We start from the raw sequence: 21,985 nt of genomic DNA, 5'->3' as shown, positions 1-21,985 counted from the left end.
AATTTAGTGCCAAGCTTTGTTTTGACCATTGTATTGAAGGGGAGGGATTTGAACCAAATTATTTTCCTAGTTCTATTTCTCTTGTTTGAGGTATTGGGTGGATTAGGTTTAATGTAACTAAAGGTAGTGTTTGGGTGACCACTTTCCTTAAGTGCATTTTCGTAGAAGGGTTTGTATTTGTTAAAAATTTCGAATTTGGCGGAATTGGTGCTAAGTCTTTTTTCGATAGATGTGGGGATGTGTTTAATTATATGTTTTGGGTGGTTTGATAGATATAGAATGGGTAAGTATTGTTTTTGGTGTAAGGTTCGTATGTGTTGCTTGAGAGGTTGAGAGTTATATCGAGAAAGTTGATGGTTTTTATGTTGGATTTGATGTCTAGTTTCAGGATTATTCTGTTCATTTCTTTAGTTAAGGTTTTCTTTATTTTTTCACATTTGAGACCATTTGAGTTTTCAACTATTATGAGGCCATCATCTCTATATAGTCCTATGTTTTTGTTATTTATAGTGTTAGTTAGGTTGTATAGAATGAAGAGACCGATAAGATCAGTTGCTTCTGCTGAGTCTGCCGCTCCCATTGAGAGGTCGAATGATCCGGATTGGGTGCCTTGGCTAATTAGGACTGTTTTTCTAGACTTTTTTATAATGTCTATTTCGGATGGTTGTAGGTCGGAGAGTAGGGAGGCAAATTCCAAGGCTTCGTCAAACAGTTCTTTTGATATGGAAGGATAGTAGATTTCAATATCGAACTGGATGAAGGCGGCCTTCTTTTTATTTTGGATGTTGTGGAACCATTCTATGGTGTCCTTAGTATTAATCCACTGGTTTAGTTCGTATTTGGTTTTAATTTGTAAGTTAATTCTTTCTAGTATTCTTTTGCTAATTTTTTCTATTTCGGGCTTAGTGGGGTTTATGGGTCTAGTTGGAGGTTTTACCTCGAAGTTGGGTTTGTGGTCCTTAAGCATTATGCAGGCTTCTTTGTTCGCTAGTTTTTCGACTCTGTTGCCGATGTTAAGTGTGTCTGTTATGTTTTTGCTATCTAAATTTATGTCTTTGATTAGATCTATATTCGATTTTTTATAGTTTGTGATGATGTTTTTTTTAAGCAGTTTTAGGTATTTTTGTTTTGGGATTTTGTAGAAGTTATGTGTTATGTCAGTTTTGACATGGAGGAGTTAATGTTTTTGACTAGTTTGTCAAGGTGGTGTTGGAATGGGGTTTTTCTGTGGTGAAAGGATACTTTGTTGGTAAGTTCCATGAGATCTGTTTCGAAGTTGTGGAGTAGGTCAACAATTGGGGCTGTATCCTTATTTGCGAATCCGTGGTAGTCCTTGTGGTTGTTCCTTTTCCTCTTTTCCCTTTCCATCGCATCCTTCTGATTAGTTCTTCCATTCTTAGGGTGAGGTTTAACAGGTAGTTTGTTTTGCTTGTCGTTGATATGTTCTTGAGAGACAAGTTGAAGTTCACCTTTTCCATAGCGTAGGGTAATAGTCCAAGTTTTTAGAGTATAGTGCTCAACCGGGTAGGAGCAAATATTTAGTAGAAATGGTAATTAATAAAAACCTGTGTGTGCTCGCGCGTACGGCCGGAGGCTAACCCTCTCCAAGCACTTATCAACAAATAAAAATAAAATAGATAAACCGAATCATAGCACCCCCCGCCTCCCAACCTAAGCGAACACCCAACAGGTCAAGACATACTTATCAAGAAATCATCTCACCAACGATACGCCAACAACCTAAACATTAAGACTCGAATTTTAAAGTAACCCCCTCCTCCTACCCCCATATATCTTCCCCTCTCTATGTATCCCTATGCCCACAGCGACACCAGAGATGAACTTCCCACCTAATGAACAATCACCTAATGTTCTTAAACTCCAAAACTAAAACATTACCGACATACCAAGCAACCCCCTCCCACCTTTCCCCCTTGTTCCCTTTTTCCGCTTTCCCCACACCCCTCCTCTGACGTCATTCACTCTTTCATTCCACCATAAGCGAACATTTCTGTTAAAGTTTGAGGAAGCTACATGTCGGCAAAAAACAAAAAACAAAAAAAAAAACGGTCGTGTAGCCGAAACAATAATGTAACTTAACAGAAAAATACGGTAATAAAAATAAAACGCATATATATATATATATATATATATATATATATATATATATATATATATATATATATATATATACACACACACACACTAACATGCCGCCCGGCATTGCCCGGTCGTAAAATACACTTAAATATATTTTGATTAAACACAGATTTCGTATTTATTAGTATGATCATAATTATTATATTATTATATTATTATATGAGTGCCCGGCTTTGACCGAGTGTTTGGAGGTGTCTGTTGAGCAAAAGAAGAAAAAAGAGGGGACGACATTCCAAAATCTCGACAAAAAAAAGCGATCTCCCTGTAGAAAAGTGCCCAGTTGAGGGCGAAGAATGTATGTTTTTAGCAATTTTTTCGATATTTGTCATCCGAAGGGTTGAGCTTCAAAACGATACCAATCTCGTGAAAATCCTTCGTATATGTCGAAATTTTTAGGCATACATACATACATACATACATACATACATACATACATATTTAAACAGACAGGTAAGATTTATATTATAGATGATATTGACCCCAATATGTAGTAAAAATTAGTAAAAAGTAAGTCCCGTTGACTTATAAAGAGTGCTTTTACGCCAAATTAGTGGTTGTATATGATTATATTTTTGATAATTTTTGCATTAAGTACTGATCTCTATTGGTCCCTAACTGGGCATATACCATAATACTTAGTTCGTTGTACCTTATCATAATAAATGCCCGTACAAACTTTCGGGCAAATCGGCCCAATAATTTCCGAGAATACTAGGGTAAATGTGGTATTTCAATGTCTAATCACTATAAATCCTTAATCGCAACTGTGCATCGAACGAATACCATACGACACACAAAAAGTGCATACAAAATTTCATCCAGATCGACACTGTAGTTTCTGAGAAAAAAGTTAGGGTAAATGTGGTATTCTCGTGACTAAGCCCTATTAATCTTTAAATGTGCACCGAACGGATACCATAATATTTAGTTCGCTGCACCTTATCATAAGAAAAGACCGTACAAAATTTCAGCTATATCCGCGCAGTATTTTTTAAAAAAATCGTATCAAGTAAATGTGGTATTGCGGTCACTAATCCCTATTAATATTTAATGATCCCTATCTGTGCATCTAATGATAACAAATGTTCATACAACGTGAAATGGATCGATAGACTGAGAGAAACACAATATAAAATAATTTAGTTATCAAAGAGTAAATATTTAACAAAGCAAAACTTATCAAGATCAAAAAAAAAAAAAGAAAAAAAAAGAAGCTTAACACTATCAAGGGGAGCAGGAAACAATAATATTAATTGAAAGATGAGGAAAAAAGTTATATATAAATTTATTATAGCATGAGAACAATAAGGAAAAGTTAAGGGAAATTTTAGAAAAATATAATAATATATAAAAACAAATATAGAAGGATAGCAATCAGTATTATAAAAGAGAGGAAGATGGAAGGGAAAGAGTCAAAGATATGCAGAGAACACCCCCCCCCCAAAAAAATGAAAACAGAAAATGTCTGCCTTAAACCACTAAGGATAGCGATACAAAATAGTTTTAAAACTAACAAAAACAATAGAAAATAAACAAATAAATAAATTAAATAAACATGAATATACATAAACGATCACACATATATATATATATATATATATATATATATATATATATATATATATACACACATATATATATATATGTGTGTGTGTGTGTGTGTGTGCATATATGTATGTACACATATGTATATTTATATATATTAAAAAGAAAAAGAAAAGAAAATGTCTGCCTTAAACCGCTAAACTAGTTTTAAAACAGATCCTTTGTTCGATAAAATGCATGCCCATTGGCTGATAGGAAGGGGCGCGGTGGATACTAGAAAACTGATTGGCTAAGTAAAATCCTCAACAGAAGAGGACCATATAAAAACGATAAACAACCACAGAATTCGCGCATAAGCCTGACGAATCCTAGACTGGATGAAACGCCGAATATTCAGTGTAGCTTAATCGCCATATATATTTCATAAATTACTAACTAGCTCTACCTACGTATTGAGCACTTTTGAAGTAAATAAATAAATCACTTATTTTATTTTATATTATATATTATATTTTTTTTATTATATTTATTTATTTATTCTTTATTTTCTATTTATTTATTATATATTTATTTATTTTTATTTTCCTTTTAGTGTCGTTTAACAACTCTTGCTGACATTTTTTAAGTGATGACCTGTATATTTCCATTGGCCTATATTATTTTGCCCTATATATATTTTCGCGCCTTTAACATTTCCTGTCTGGGTCATTTTGACTTTTGTTTCCCTTTATTTTATTTTATATTTAACTTTATCATTTTTTTCTCTCCTTTCTCTTCCCAGATCTTTTTTTATTTATAGTTATGTCTCGGAAGTAGAGTGAAAAGCACATCTTATTTTTCTTTTATTAATATTATTTTTTTCCTAGTACACATTTTTGTGAATTATTCCATGGATTTCTGCCTTTGGATTATTATGGACCATCTTCTTCCAATTACGGGATTTCCTTGGATTTTACTTGTACAAATGGAAATTCTTTTAACTTTCTTGAAGTTTTACATTTGGATTTTACCGTCACTGGATTTTTTATCTTCCAGACTATCCACTCATGTGTAATCACCTTTTTCTTTACCATATTCCTTCTGCTTAACTTATTTTGTTTTCAAGTAAGATCTTTGACTTACTTGTTGTTTCATCAAATACTTCTGCATGCAAAATCCGATCCCGCATTTTGCTAATTCCTACCCTCTGATGAGAAAGAGAGTATTTCTTCGAAACTCCGCGGATTAAGGACTATCCATTTATCTAGTGTTTCCTTTTCAGATTAAATATGTTTTTAACTCATTTTAAAGCGTTTTTAACATATTTTATTAACTGTTTGCTCATATATAGTGCATATATATTTTTTTTTTCGTATATATATTTCGTATATATGTATATATATATAGTGTATATATATATAGTGTATATATATAGTGTATATATATATAGTGTATATATATTAGTTTGGGTACATTTTTACATTTTTGGAGACACGTTTTGACGTTCAAGAAAAACTGACGACCCTTTGGATGGTCAGATTCGACTCGACGCATTCAAATAAAGAAGGAGAAATCACTTGTTAATCGGACGAGATCCCATTCAGAAGTTAGTGTCTTGCTGCCTAAGGAATAAAAAAAAAAATGAACCAAAGGAGGTAATAAATTTTTAAAAGAATAAAAAGGATTGCAAGGGGTTTCTTGTTAATCACCACAAGGCAACAAAAATTCTATTTTAAATCTGAGAAGTCGACGGACAGAGTCTCTCACAACGAGAAACATTAAGACTCGAAATGTGTTGACCCTCTGGCAGCTGGTACCGGAAGCTTTGTTCACAAAACGACGCCGACAATAGATAATGATGGTTGAATGCTTTATTGTTATCAAGAAATATTATTTAGACTATTGTTTGTTTTATAAATTATTTCTTTCTGTGTTTGGCAGAGACAATGGTCTTAAGTCCTTTGTATTCTATTGTGTCGTCTACGTCCAGCATTCTTCCAGATTTTGGGGTCAGGAAGAAATTATTTCAACATTGAAAACCGGTATTTCCACCTTGAAGCCTATAATTGAATACGTCACATATTTTTTTAGTCCTTCAAACATTTACGTTTACCTTTCTGCGTTTTGGTCGCTGTCTGTTTGTACCTCGCACATTCACCTCCTTTCCCCCTTTCTCTCATCCTCCTTCCCCTTATCACCCACTCTCTAGCCGCACTGAAAAACTGTGATACAGCGAAACAGTCTGTATATAAGTGACTATAAATGTCCCCTATCTTGGGTTGAACATATTGGGAAGGGAAATAACAAACTCCGCTCGCGTATAAAACACTGCTCTTTGTGTAAACAAATAGAACTTAGGTGTTTGGACAATGTTTGATTATTGTAATTTCGCATGCCCATCTTAGCAGCAGCAAAACAGCGTAACGGTTAGAAGCTCTGAGTGTTGCCTTGGCGGTTGAGTTTTATTGGGGACTTGCATAAATCCCCGGTAATAAATAATAAAAAGAAATACACTTCCAAATAATATAAAATGAACTTTTGTTTATTTTCGTTAAAAGAAAAGAAATTACTTTTTTAGTGTGCGCAAAGGTGGCAGTCTGTATGAAGGAAGGATGGAAGGAAGGAAGGAAGAATGTGACAGTCTGTATGAAAGAAGGAAGGTGAAGACTTGTTGTGGCGAAGCGAGAGAAAGAGAGAGTCAAGCAATGTTCTTTGACGTGCGAGAAAAAGCTGTCATTTCAGCTACTGAATTTCACTCGGCGAGCGTGACTGTTGGTGTCAGTTATCCTTTACCCTGACGAGGGAAGTTCTCTGTAACTTTTATATTTCTTTAGCGGCTCCCAGAGCCTTTCAAAAAGAAATTCTTTTAAAATCGAGCCCGGATTAGTCAAACATTCATATTTTTGACAAGAAAAAAAAAGTACTTTCAGCTACGTCGGTCATTTCTAAAGCGTCCTGCTTTTTGTCTAAAGAGGTTTGGTGTGAGTGAATGCTGTAATTCCCGCGCAAATGAATTTATAAATTTTAATGTGCATGTGTGTGTCTTAGACAAATAAAATAAGAAACAGCACAGTTTCAATCCTGGCTTGTTGTCTAACCGCACTTAAGAGCTGTGATACAGCGAAGCAATCTGTCTGCGTAATGACTATAAATATATACATACACTAGGCTAGAGCATTAGCGATATCTAAACTTTTCATCACATTAAAACGGGCAAAAGTTATACCCCGTTGGCTTAGAATGAGTGCTTTATGCCAAATTGATCGTTGAATATTGTTACGTTTATGCTCATTTTTTCATTAAATGCAAATTCTATTAATTTCTTACTGTGCATCAAGCGGACGCTACAATACTTAGTTCGCTGAACCCATTCATAACAAAAATTTTAGTCAGGTCGGAGCAGTAGTTTCTGAGAAAACTTCTAGAGTAAATGTGATATTGCGGTGACTAATCCTTATTAATCCATAACTGTGCATGGAACGGATACCATGTTACTTGATTTGCTGTATCTTGTCATAACAAAAGTTCGTACAAAACCATGCAGTTTCCGAAGAAAAGTATAACGGATAGACAGATATGCCGACATGCTAAGAGAAATAATATATATATATATATATATATATATATATATATATATATATATATTATTCTATTATATAAAAGAAATAAGAAATAGTATATATATATATATATATATATATATATATATATATATATATATATATATATATATATATATATATATATATACCTATATTATTCCGCTTATATAAAAGAAATGAGAAATAATATATACATATATATAAAAGAAATAATATATATATGTATATATCTTATTTCTCTTATATAAAAGAAATAATGTATATATATATATCTTATTTCTCTTATATAAAAGAAATAATATATATATATGTATATACAGTTGTGCCCGATATTATTCATACCCCCCTTGAAAATTGAGTTTATTAGGTGTAACTTTTGTAAGAATTTATTGTTTACGTCCATATTGATACATATTCTTAATAAACCTCTTCTGATCATTTTCGTCATTTTAAAATCTCGGGATACTTGTAATAAAAGAAATATACAGCTATTTATAAAATCTGCAATGTTCAAAAATAATCATACCCCCTTATTTTTTCAGTATTAATCGAGTTTCTGACTGTTTGTTTTCTGTTTGATTCTTATTTTGAATGCTTTTATACAACCTTTGATTAATTTCATTTCGTTTTTTGCATTTTTCAGAAATTAAAATGATATCAACTGAAAATCAAAAAAAGAATAAAAATTATTAGAATGGGGAAGAAAAAAGAGCTTAGTAATGATCTTAGGACTAAAATTGTGAATTCACATAAGGATGGTTTAGGTTACAAGTCAATTTCCAAGAAATTTGAGGTCCCTACAGCAACAGTACAGAGCATCATCAAAAAATTCCAGAGCCACCACACAACAAACAACTTGATTGGTAGAGGAAGGAAAAGGAAACTGTCTGCTAGAGCCACCAGGAATATTGTAAGAAGTGTTAATGCAAATCCAACCACCACTACTAGAAAATCTGGAGTCTTCTGGCATAAAAATATCAAGGCAAACATTGCAAAGGACTCTGCATGAAAATGGTCTGAAAGGAAGAAGACCAAGAAGGACTCCTTTGCACACCGGAAAACGCCTTGCAGCACGTCTAAAGTTTGCTAGGACCCATGTGAATTCTCCAGAGTCCGTTTTCTCAAGTATTTTGTGGACTGACGAAACAAAAATTGAATTGTTTGCCCATATGGATGCTTCTTACGTTTGGAGGAAGAAAGGAGAAGCTTACAACCCAAAGAACACCATACCCACGGTGAAACATGGTGGTGGTAGCCTAATGTTTTGGGGCTCCTTTTCGGCTAGTGGTCCAGGTAGTTTGGTCAAGATAGATGGAACCATGAAGAAGGAGCAATATTTGGAGATACTCCAGAAAAACATTAGACAGGATGCGGAGAAGCTCCATTTAGGACCAAACTGGGTCCTTCAACAGGATAATGATCCAAAACATACTGCCAAAATAGTCAAGAAATGGTTTGAGGATAATCACATTAATGTTTTGGAATGGCCTAGCCAGAGTCCTGACCTGAACCCTATCGAAAACCTCTGGCACATATTGAAAACTGAGGTTAAAAAGCGGAAACCTAGAAATTTGAGGGATTAAGAGAACTACTGCATTGAAGAATGGTCAAAAATCAGTGTTGATGCTTGTAAAAACCTTGTTGATAAATATCCAAAACGGTTACAGGCAGTTATTAAGAATAAAGGGCATGCTATTGACTATTAGTAAGAGAGGTATGAATAATTTTGAACTAGTGCCATTATTGTTTTTCTTAGTATAATGCTTCAAACTTGCATAATTTATTTATTTGTTGAGTTTAAATTAAATGCTTATGCTTGATTTATTGTTTGAAATCCCTTTAATATTGTCTATCTTCTGGTTTGAGCAATATTCTTATAGAAATCTCAAAGATCCGAGGGGTATGAATAATATCGGGCACAAGTGTATATATATATATATATATATATATCTCATTTCTCTTATATAAAAGAAATAATATATATCTATCTTATTTCTCTTATATAAAAGTAATAATAATATATATATATATATATATATATATATATACTAGCAAAAGTACACGTCGTTGACTGGGTTCAAAAACAGCCTACAGAAAATGGACTCTGATTTATGAAAGTATGATAGCTTATGAAAAGGAAGGGTTGTAAAGAGATAGATTCGAATTTAGGGGTATAAAAACCAAAGCAAAATATGATGAAAGTAAAAATAGAATAGATAAACCCCATAATTTATTATACCATACCTGTTCACACTGAAACACCTTTCACAATATTCTGTGGATCTATATTAAAAAACCTTGTTAAACTTTGTGACATATTTCCATTCTATGGAGGTCAGGCGCGAACAAACACCCTATAATTTTATTATACCATATTCAAACTGAAACATAATTATCAAAGTATACTTACGCAGATATATATGAAAAGTCTTTAAAATGTGTGCCTATTTCCATTCTATAGAGGCCAGGCGCGAATGCAGACCCCACAATTTTATTATACCATCCCTATTTAATTTAAAACATACTTATCAAAGTATTATTATGTACATCTATATCAAAAACATTTGTAAACGTTTTTTTTAATTTTTAAATTTTATATTTCCATACTTTGTGGACCAGGCGTGTACGCAGACCCCACAATTTTAATGAATCATCATTATGACAGATCAAGCATACCCATTCCTGTGCCTCGATACATCTTCTATCGTTATATGTGATCAGTTTTCTATAATAGTCAACCATATAGGAACCTATTCGTGACTAGACACACACGCAGACGTTCAGCTTTATATATATATATATATATATATATTTGTATACAGAAAGTTGTTAGATGAGACAAGTCATTGGTACCGTCGGTTTCAAGCCCGATAATTAGGACCGTTTAAGATATCCATGTCAAGCTCTCTTCAGCCAATACTCAATAGATGAAGAGAACTTGATATGGATATCTTAAACGGTCCTAATTATTAACAACTTTCTGTCCATAAAATACAAAATATAAATACGCTCTTCTTTTCGGATTTTCCTTTTAATTGAGCACTGTGATAGATTTCTTTTTCGAAAAAAGAAAACTAATCACACACACACACACACACACACACACACACACACACACACACACACACACACACACACACACACACACACACACATATATATATTAGCTACTTATAATAAATAGTTATTTCAAAATTTATAATAAATTAATGGATCAAAGTTATGTCGAATTGTGATTTATTGCCAGTTTCATAGCAAACTAAACTTATCACGTGTTTCTAGGAATGCGACTATGTTGACGATATGGTACGGTATAACTGAAAGAACGAGAGCATGCTACCCCATGAATTAAATAAGGTATTCCATTCGAAATTCCGTAAAGATTCCAGAATTCGAGAAAAAGATTCCCGGGTTCGAGAAAAAGTTTCCCGAGTTCAAGAAAATGATTTCTGAGTTTGCGAAAATGATTTCTGAATTCGACAAGCTACATCTGAAGAAGATCGGAGGTTACATCGACTGAAACATTACGAAAATAGCACTCAAAATACGAACAGTAGTCCGAATAATCTAAATAATACGAAATCTTATTGCGTTTGATATAAGTTATTTATTGTATTCTAGCAGGGAGACCCGATGTTGTCCGAGATTGAATGAAGATCAACAAATATCCCCCCCCCGTCATACTTTTATTATCATCGAAATCGGTAAAATCGTCCATTTTTTAATCAAATCGATTGATTGCATACTCTAGTCAGCCACCTCCACGCATTGTACGGTACAAGCTTCACATGCCTCCCCGCAGTGAAATAGGCCACAATACTTTGTACTCTGCATTTCACTGTAGAATATCTGTTGATTTTATAAAATTATCTCGAAATACTGGCTCCACTTAAAGATTAAAATGCAAAAATAACGTATCATGATTCAATTGTGCTCTAAACAGAAACATTTATTTCGAAAGCGCCTCTGTCCTATCAAAGAACAAATTGCTGATTTTGTGAAATTATTTTTACATAATCACTTGAATTAAGGTTAAACGTACAAAAACCAAGTATTATGGTTCAATTGTGCTCTAAAAACAAACATTAATTTTGATCACACCCCTGTCTTATTTTATAGGGTGGTCATTTCTGCTTGAGCGATTATTAAAATTCTGAAATGCACTTGTGATGTTAGGTTGTATAAAAGTGTTAACTTTTTTTTCAAAATCGGACTCCATTCTTTAATCGGATTTTTTTCGATTATCGATTTTCGATACTTATCAGACGCTTTTCGATACAAAACTTACGTAAAAACGATTTCAAACACATTAAGTTCCTTCGTGTGAAATAAAAAAATCGGTGCAGCCGTTTCCGAGTCCATAGGGAACAAACTCTTGCACACACAAACACGCACACACACAAACACGTGCACACACAAACACGTACGCACACAAAGTTATTTATAATATAAATCTCACCTGTCTGTTTAAAGGTATGTATGTATGTATGTATGTATGTATGTATGCATGTATGTATGTCAGGTCATGTCATATGCTACTGGTACCATGTAACCCAGTACTACCTGCCTCATGATCGGGTCACCGGCGACTAAACTGGTTCCCCCACCAGACTTGTTTGGTGAGGAGGGCGGTTAGTCTCCCTGAAGGATTAAAAACAAGACCTTCCAAAGGGCGAACGAACTCTTTTTCTGGGTCAACGGCCAACTAGCACCATGTATATTTGTGTGTGTGTGTGTGTGTGTGTGTGTATTGGGGTGGAGAGGGCTCCCGTAAGCCATGGTGAAGGCAACCTTTCTAGGAGAAGCAAATCTCTGATTTAAAAAACCATAAAGCGGAACACCATTTCCCCGCATTAAGCTGGTCTGCAGTTTAATTTGTTGCTGGCTATCTTGCTCTTGCTTGTTGCTGGATCTGAACATTTTTGAACAGAGAGAGAGAGAGAGAGAGAGAGAGAGAGAGAGAGAGAGACTTAGCTGTCGTACAAAGCTAATACTCTGTAACATCATATTTGTATAGATACTCCCTCAGGCATTTGGGCTCATGGATTTTAAATGTTTGATGGAGTGGCACTCGTCTGACAAGACGTTGCAATCATCATGTATGTATGTATGTATGTATGTATGTTGGGGTGGAGAGGGCTCCTGTAAGCCGTGGTGAAGGCAACCTTTCTAGGAGAAGAAAATCTCTGATTTAAAAATCCATAAAGCGGGAGACCAGTACCCGCATAAAGCTGGTCTGCAGTTTAACTTCTTGCTGGCTATCTTGCTCTTGCTTGTTGCTGGATCTCAACATTTTGAACAGAGAGAGAGAGAGAGAGAGAGAGAGAGAGAGAGAGAGAGAGAGAGAGGGAGAGAGAGAGAGAGAGTTAGCTGTCGTACAAAGCTAAGACTCTAACATCATCTGCGTATAGATACTCCCTCAGGCATTTATCTATTAAAATGGTCCTGTGGAAGTCATTTTTGGGCTCATGGACTTTAAGTATTTGACAAGACGTTGCAACCATCATGTATGTATGTTTGCCTAAAACTTTCGACAGAGGAGGCGGATTTTCACGAGATCGGTATCGTTTTGAAGCTCGACCCTTTGGAGGACAAATATCGAACACTTACCTGAAGACATTAATTTCTTCACCCTCAATTGGACACTTTTCTACGGGGAGGGGTCGCTTTTTTCGCCGATATTTTCAAAAACCACCTCTTCTTTTCGAGTGACTAGCCGTAATTTAAACCTTCGCCACTTCCGGTTTGGCAATGGACGCAAAGGTAAAGATGTCAGATTTTTTTTCACGTTCTTTTCCTCCTTCGCTGTACGGATTCAAGCATGCCTGCCTACTACCACTTTCTTTTTCTTTCTTTTTTTTTCTCAACACACATTTCCAAACACCCGGGCAACGCCGGGCACCCAGGCTAGTTCTTAGATATTTTTTTATATTTCCCGATTGTTAACCGTATTAAAAGATTAGCTGCTAAATTTAAAATTTAACTTGATAGTAAAAAATAAGCCATTTTTAACCAGAAGCAAAAACAACTCAGGTGAAACTGAACAAAATAGTTAAAATGTATTGAACAAAAACATCGCCGTGGTCGTATAGGGTTCAGAGAAAACAAGCGGGCTCATGAATTCAAGGAAAAAGAAAACCTTCCTTAAAATAGTGAAAAAAAAAATGATTTTCCTGGTTATGAAAAGATCTTTTGTGTTGTCAATTGCATTATGCTTCAATTTGTCTGCGGTCAAATTTAGAACGTTGCGAAGGAAAAAGAATAAAAACAAAATGTCTCCCACTTAACGACGTTCAAGGCCATCATCACCGATTTTGTCCTGTCCATTTTTTTTTTGTTTTTGTTTTCGTGAGAGAAGAAAATGACAAGCAGCTTAAACCGGTTTAACAATAAGAGTTGCAGTAAAAAATAATGAACACATAAATGAATTGATGAATATCTATTATCATAAAAAAGTAACTTTGTGTCATTTTACTTCAGTCAAAGTTCTCAGAAATCAAGGGGCCCCCAACCTGGGGCTAACGCTTGAACTCTATATGAGCTAAATATATATTCGAATGTTCCATTAAAGTTCTTTATCTCTCAAACGCTGAGTTAGTAAAGAAATTGAGAACATAATTTTCCTCTCCCCAATTAACCATTTTTATATGTTGTATTATATCTTTTGTTTTGGTCTCTTGGTCTTACTAGATTCCAGGACAAGAATTTAACTAGTCTGGTGGAGTATCCAGTTTCGTGCTGTTACTTGAGGTAACGTCACTTGGAGAAGGTGCACCATTCCTCGTAAAAGCTAATGTAAGTTAGCCATAGTGAGGAGATCTTATTTGGGCAAGGAATACTATGTTATTTTGAATATTTGGCCAGGGTTTACTTCCAGGGAAAAATATCCTCATGCCAGATTGTTCTGGCAAACCCCTGTACAGAGAGACCTTAGACACTCGAGGATAGTGTCTTGTAGGCATTCAAGTTCTCTCATACTTTGTATGTATGTGTGAGTGTGTATGTGTGTGTATATGGGTGTTCTTTCCTCATAAATTCCGAAACGGCTAAGCCTATCTTTTGCAAATTTCACGCAAGCTTAATTTATGTCTTGCGGTCTTCTTAGATATGTTTTTTTTTTTTTACAGAAATCCATCCGATAAGTATCGAAAAAAAAAATCCGATCTTAAAAATAGCTTTTCTTTCTGATAGATAAAAGGAAGAATTATTTATAGGGGCATATTTTACGTTACACTGGCAAGGGATATAATAAAATTTCAGCAAATCATTTCTTATTAAAAATATTTATTATAATCTGGCGATTTGACTTAGTGGTAGAGTATTCGACTACCGATCGAATGATCCCCTGTTAAAGTCCCGGTGTACCTCACCATTTTATTTATTTATTTTTTTATTAATGAATTCAATTTACGATAAAAGAAAATACACTATTTAAAATCGCCGCAAATCATTTCTTCGTTTCCATATTTTAAAACTAAACATTAATCAGAAGTAACTTTTCCAGGGCATTCAGTGTCAAGCCTAAATATGATATTGTAAACAAACACAGACGGAACGATATTACTATTTAAAAATTTTTTTTTTCTTTTGCGAATTAGTTCACCAGGCAAATTATTTCTCATAATATATAATAATCAATGGAGGATTGATTCTATAATAATAAATACGCAATCTGTATCAATCAAAATATCATGTTTATGGTGAAGTTAACGCTCTATAATCACGACGCAGTTAGCGTTCTATAATACAGGTCACATCATGACGCAATTAACGTTCTATAATGCATGTCACATCATGACGCAATAACGTCCTACAATACAGGTATCACCATGGCAAATTTAACGTTCTATAATATAGGTCATATCATGACGCAGTAAACGTTCTATAATGCAGATCACATCATGACGCAGTAAACGTTCTATAATACAGGTCACATCATTGTGCAGTTAATGTTCTATAACGCAGCTCACATTATGGCGCAGTTAACGTTCTATAATAAATGGTCAATCATTGCGGAGTTAACGTTCCATAATACAGGCCACATCATGACGCAGTTAACGTTTTATAATACAGGTCACATCATTGTGCAGTTAATGTTCTATAACGCAGCTCACATTATGGCGCAGTTAACGTTCTATAATAAATGGTCAATCATTGCGGAGTTAACGTTCCATAATACAGGCCACATCATGACGCAGTTAACGTTTTATAATACAGGTCACATCATTGTGCAGTTAATGTTCTATAATACAGGCCACATTATGGCAGTTAACGTTCTATAATACGAGTCGCATCTTGACGCAGTTAATGTTGTATAATGCAGGTCACACCATGGCGCAGCAAAGAATACGACAGGATGTTTGTTGACACATCTTTGATTTTCAGAATTTTTTTAATGTGTAGATCCGCTGTTTCCTATACTCCTCTTTTCTGCTCATAAGCACGACCGAATTGAAAATGTGAATTTATAAATTTTTTTAAGAAAATTAAGTCAACTTAATTTGGAACTGCACGCAATAGCATTCAAACGAGAAAATAAGAAAATGTGCTGGGAGCTAAATAAATTAAAATACAATAAATTAAATACGCATCAAGTGCGCTTGAAAGCCAAATCACAACGTAATATTAGGAAAATAAACAAATATTTTACTTGTTTGAAATTTACCACAAATATATTTCAGAGGTATACTCCATCTTCAGTGTGTTATTTTGTTTATTTTTCCCCCCTTTTTTTTCTCCTTTGCTATGTTGTAAAGTTAGAGAAAGAAGTCTGTCTGTAAAGAGCCGTGCGTTGTATCTAGCGGTTTTATTTTGAAATGTTGGAACACTGCGTAGGCAACGCGAGAATAACGTCAAAAAATATTTTAACCGGCTAATGATTCACAAAAGAACGGTCAATAAAAAAAAAAATCCGATTATTTCATGCCCCTAGCGCCGCTCTGCGACTTTTAATTTGGGAAGAGATAGTTTGAAAATAGGGAGAGAGAGAGAGAGAGAGAGAGAGAGAGAGAGAGAGAGGGAGAGAGAGAGAGAGAGAGAGTTTTATAAATTAGACTAGCAGGGAGGGGGTTGTCAGGTCGTAAAATACGCTTTGATATGATATTTTATTTTGTCAAGATTTCGTATATATTATTATAGAGTCGTAATTTCAGAAAAAAAAAAAAAGTGTTTGCATGCCATCAACTGGAATCGAAACCGAAAGCAAAACTGTAGCATTTAAAGCCGGTGACGTTACCACTGTACCAACATGACATGCATATGAACTGATTAAAAATTAAAAATAAACTAAGATGAATGCACAAAATTTATAACGATTTTTTTTTAAATTTTAATCTATTTCTGATGACTCCTTAAAAATATTTTAACCAGCTAAAGACCCATAGAAGAGATAGAGTTTGAAAATATGGAGAGAGACAGACAGACCAACAGATATATAACCTTTTATATATCAGATAAATAATTAAATTGGCCTTGTCAGTTTTCTGTCCTTGTCAAGTCTCGCGCCCATTCAAGTATGGAAGCTATTTATTATTATGAATTTTTAATTCCATTTTCACCTCAAACAAGGCACAGCGCCACTTTGAAGTAGGGGGCTACTATCAGGAACATAAGTTACAAGGGTACTATGTAGGGAGTTGAGCAGCGAGATGTCCGTTTACATTACACTTGAACTTCTGCATGTCAGTACAGTTGGGAAAGCAGCAACTCGGAAGGGAGTTTCAAAGTTTAGCAGTTCTCGGGAAGAAACTATTAGAGTATAAAGCTTTTTTACACCTAAGGATCTCTACTGTGAAGGGGTGGGATTTAGCTGTTTGTCGGGGGTATTTACGTCGAGGGGATACAAGGGCTTATAGTTCATCAGAGCATTCACCATTAAAGTACTTGTAGAACAGGCAGAGGGATTCAACATTACGTCGATGAGACAGAGGTTAAAGCATAGATGACAGTTCAGAACCTATCAGGTTGTCGACTCTCTTTTGAACCCCGAGAGACAAGTAGCAGATGCACCAGCCAAAATGTGATGACAGTACTCCATACATGGGCGACTGGTGGGCTTGTAGAGATACAGGATACTTTCAGGCGTAAGTAGCTTTCTAGTACGGTAGAGAGAACCCACCTTGCTCGCAGCAGTCTTGGCAATGCTCTCAATGTATCTGTTCCAGCCTATGTTCCCTATGAACGTTAGACCGATTTCTTTTTTCTCCCTTATGGAGAACGATGAAAACTTGATTTTCGTGACCCCCACCCACCCTAGTTGATCAAACGCATAATTTTAAAAAAAAATATTTCATCTTCGTTACATGTTTTTTAAGTACATCATACATATTTTTCTCTATTTTCATTACTTCTGCCATAGGTGCAAATTTGAATAAGCACCCCAGGATTGATTCCACGCAAATTAAAACATAAGCCGTCAACAAATCCTATCTGAGCAAGTACTTGCCATAAACCATCCGTATATGTATTCAAATTTTGTTCACCGCATTTATGATTTTAAATCCTCTCATAATATCCTTCATCATCAAACTGACAACCAATCAATGTTATTAACTTTTATCCTTGAATGAGTTTTGGTCTTGAGTCACGTTTTTTAGCAGAAAAAAAATACAGGCTGTTAAAAGATACATATAAACAACAGATGAATACAAGCTGTTACCAAGGTCAACACAGGTCACAAATAAATAAATAAATAAAACATTTCAATTATTGTTTGTGAAAAAAAGGACTGTTTATTCTGTTCTGTTTATTTGCCGAATAAATAATAAAATTTTGAGTTGTAACAAAGATTTCTAGGATTGTGTGTGTGTGTGTGTGTGCGTGAATGTGTATGATATAGATGCATATGTGTATGTGTTTGTGTATGTGTATGCATGTGTGCTCATAGATGCATATGTGTATATTAGTAATGGGACGATTCCAATATTTTTCCCGATTCCGATACAATTACCGATTCCGTACGAAATTCTCGATTCCGATACAATTACCGATTCTGATTCTTTACAAATCTCTAAATATTTTACTATGAAGTTATTATTTTTCCCCGATTACTACAAAAACACATCTTAAAAGTGCATGTATTTTCCGAAACGTAAAAACACACTTGTGAGGGTGTGATCTAGAGAGTTTAGTCTTACTGGAAGTTTAAATCAATAAATATTTATTATTTTATCATTATTACAAGCAATGGAAGATGTTTTTATAAAAACAAAATTAAATATAATAGATAATTAAAAAAATCGGTTTTGGCATCGGAAAATAAGCTCAAATTTCCCCGATTCCGATACCCCAAAAAGATCCGATTTTTCCGATTCCCGATTCCGATTAATCGTCCCAACACTAGCGTATACATATATGTATGTGTGCATGTATATATATATATATATATATATATATATATATATATGTGTGTGTGTGTGTGTGTATATGGGTGAATGAATGTATACGCTTGTATATGCGTGTATATTTTTATATGTCTATGTATGTGTGTATATGTCTATGTATGTATATATATATGTATGTGTGTATATATGTGTATGCGTGTATGTATATGTATATATATATATATGGATTTGTGTATATGCTTGTATATGCGTTTATATTTGTATATGTCTATGCATGTGTGTATATGTATATATATGTATGTGTGTATATGTATATATATGTATGTATATATACTTGTATTTATGTGTATGCATGTGTGTACATGTGTGTATATTTGTATGTGTGAATATGCGTGTATATGTGCATAATGTGTACACTGTGTATATGAGTATGTGTGTGTATATGAGTGTACGTGTGCATATGTGTATACGTGTGTATATGTGTATGTGCGTATATGTTAGTGTATATGTCTGTGCGGTACTCATTCCATAATCAATCTTAGTATAGAATCATCATCGTTATGAAAACAACACACCTTGATAGCATATAACTAGCTTCTAAGGATTCATTTATCATTAGCAGGGTTATGCAGCGTTGCCCAGGTGTGTCGTAAAAGAAAAGCACAATAGTTAAAATAATGTGCGTAACATCTTTTTTTATCCTGTTTATTGGCCCCAACAAAGGCACAATGCCACGAAGTCGTAAGGTGCTAATAATATGGGACAGATTTTCCGGGATACTAGGCAGGGAGTTGAGCAATCAGATATCTGATTCACATTACACTTGAACTTCTGCATGCCAGTACAGTCAGGTAAGCAGGGGCCTGGGAGGGAATTCCAAAGTCAAGGGAAGAATCTATTTGAGTAGAAGGCTTTACGGCATCTAAAATGTCTACAGTGTAAGGGTGGGATTTTGCTGTTTGTCTGGTTTGTCAGGGTATTTACGTCGAGGAGGTACTAGTGCTTTTACTTCGTCCGAACACTTACCATTAAAATAACTTGTGAGTATAGTTGTTCACTTTTTTTTCTTTTCATTGTCTGCTTACTTCCGAATTTTCTCCCGTTCTGTCAGTCATATTTTCTTGTTTTGTGCGAACCATTAATGTTGTTTTAATGTTAAAAACGAATGTTTTTGTCTTATAGGTCAGTTATGCATTACTAACTCTTTTTAACGTAGCAAATAGCTTGTTTTGTTTTAGAAATAAATTTGGAATACACCATTTTGACTTGAACATATTTTATAAGTTTGTGTTTGGACTGTTTAAGTGGTATCTTCAGTTTTATTGTTATTGATTACTGAAGTTTTAAAATTTGTAAAAAAAATTGCCTGGATGTTTTTGCAAGACTGGAATACATGTTTAAACAATTATAATGCGGGAAAAGGTAAATATAAGTACTAAAGTAAGTATAAAAAATAAAATAAAGTAAGTCGGACTTTATTTCTTAAAGAGTAGTCATTTTGTACTAAGCTTTTGGGTCGTTTATAATTAACCATTAATCCTTCCATTATGAAAAATAATTATTAAATATGAAGACATTGTATTTTTTTCACCTTTTCTTTGAATAAGAAACTAAAAAATAAAAGACATGCTTAGCACGGGCTATGCTGAGCAGCTTGTAAGTGATTTTGGTTTTATATGTGAGGTTTTTCATCGCGTCTGGTGCTTTTGTTCATCCGTATTTTGCTATGTGGATTCAGATAAATATGGAATACTGGATATTAAAATAGTAAGTAGTTTTAATTTTGCAATAAAAGTAAGACTGTGTGACGGTCATGTAGGACACTTGACATGAAGGAACTTATTCTTTGTAACTGAAACTTAATGACGATAAAGGTCAGCAGCCACTATGGTAGAAAGGTAAGTGCCTATTAAATATTTGGGGTGCTCACAGTCCTCGAGTATAAAGATAGAGGATGTAAATAGCGACATTTTTTTTTCTGTAGGCAGTCCGAAAGTGGTCGACAGAATTCGGACAGCAAATCAAATTTCCAGGGTATGCACGCAACCTAGTCATCGGAAGTTAGTGACTGGACTTTGATGGGTCGGTTTACAGACAAAGAAGCTGATAGCGAAAATTAAAGAGTAGTAAGTGAATAAATAGTGCTCGCATTAGATAGCAGATCTGCCGCTGCTTAATGATAAGGTTAAACTGTATTGTGACACAAAAAGGGGAAAATGCAATAATTGTTGTATAAAGTTGATATCCGATTAAGTCTGGCCCATTGGCTCAGGTTTCAATCGTAATTGCCTCGAATTATCTCGTCCAAAGTGACTGAGCACTTAAGAGACAAAAATAAAGGACAAAATTGTCTTGAATAATTTCGGCAAACAGGGACTTGACCGTTAAGAGACAAAAAGGGGACGTGAACTAAAAGGGTTAGATTAACTAGTGTTCTCTCAAATAATCTCATTAAAAGTAACTGGTTGATAAAGAGATAAATGAGTCATATGACTAGGAACAATGATATGATAACTAGTTTAGTCAAGGGTTTCAAAGAGGAAGCTTTAACCAAAAGAAAAATATTTGGGCAGTTGTTGTAAAAATCTATCAATGAGAAAGGAGAGATATAAATGTTATAACTGATATGTGTATCTTGGAACACAACATTATAACATATGTGCTAGGAAGACTGTCAAGAAGCAATAAACTGACTTTATTACTAAAATAAAAAATATCCCGTTTCAGTTTGGTGAATTTACAGACTCAGGACCAACAAATATAAAAGACTATGTAAACTTTGATTTGGTCTTGCAATGATTTGACTAGCTTTGTAAAATAGTTTTAACAACTGAAACTGTACTCTTGCACAACCAAGCTGAAACACTTCAATGAAATTTCTGAAAATCCCCCAAATCCTTGCTATTTAAACAGTTCACTAAGTTTTTCCTTAAAACGTTGCCTTTAAATATTTGGAAGAATATTTTAGAATTCCTTTTTTTTTTACAAGTGCCAAAAAAAAAAAAAGAAAAAGAATAAATAAAGAAAGGGATTTCTCACAGAAAAATATAAAATGTAAATATCGACTATATACTAAGGCATTTTTATTTGGATTTAATTATTTATGTTTTATTGTGTGTAATTTTGAGTTCTTGTTTTCTTTTGATACCTCAGCACGTTTAATTAAATTTTTTAAAAGATTTTTAGAAGGAAAGGTGTATAACACGTGGAAAATTATCAGCAGCGGCGAAGAATGGCTGGCTCGACAAGAGATCAGTAGCAGCAGTAGTCAAAAATGCGCATATGCAAATTAGGAAGTGTGCGTAAGAAGATAAAGAGGAAAAAAAAAAGAAAAACAGACAGCACGTACTCGAGAGA

Source organism: Euprymna scolopes, chromosome 26 (genome assembly GCF_053919585.1).
Source record: "Euprymna scolopes isolate OS-2025 chromosome 26, ASM5391958v1, whole genome shotgun sequence".
In the NCBI taxonomy this organism is placed as follows: Eukaryota; Metazoa; Mollusca; class Cephalopoda; order Sepiida; family Sepiolidae; genus Euprymna; species Euprymna scolopes.
This window is presented reverse-complemented; position numbering follows the sequence as displayed.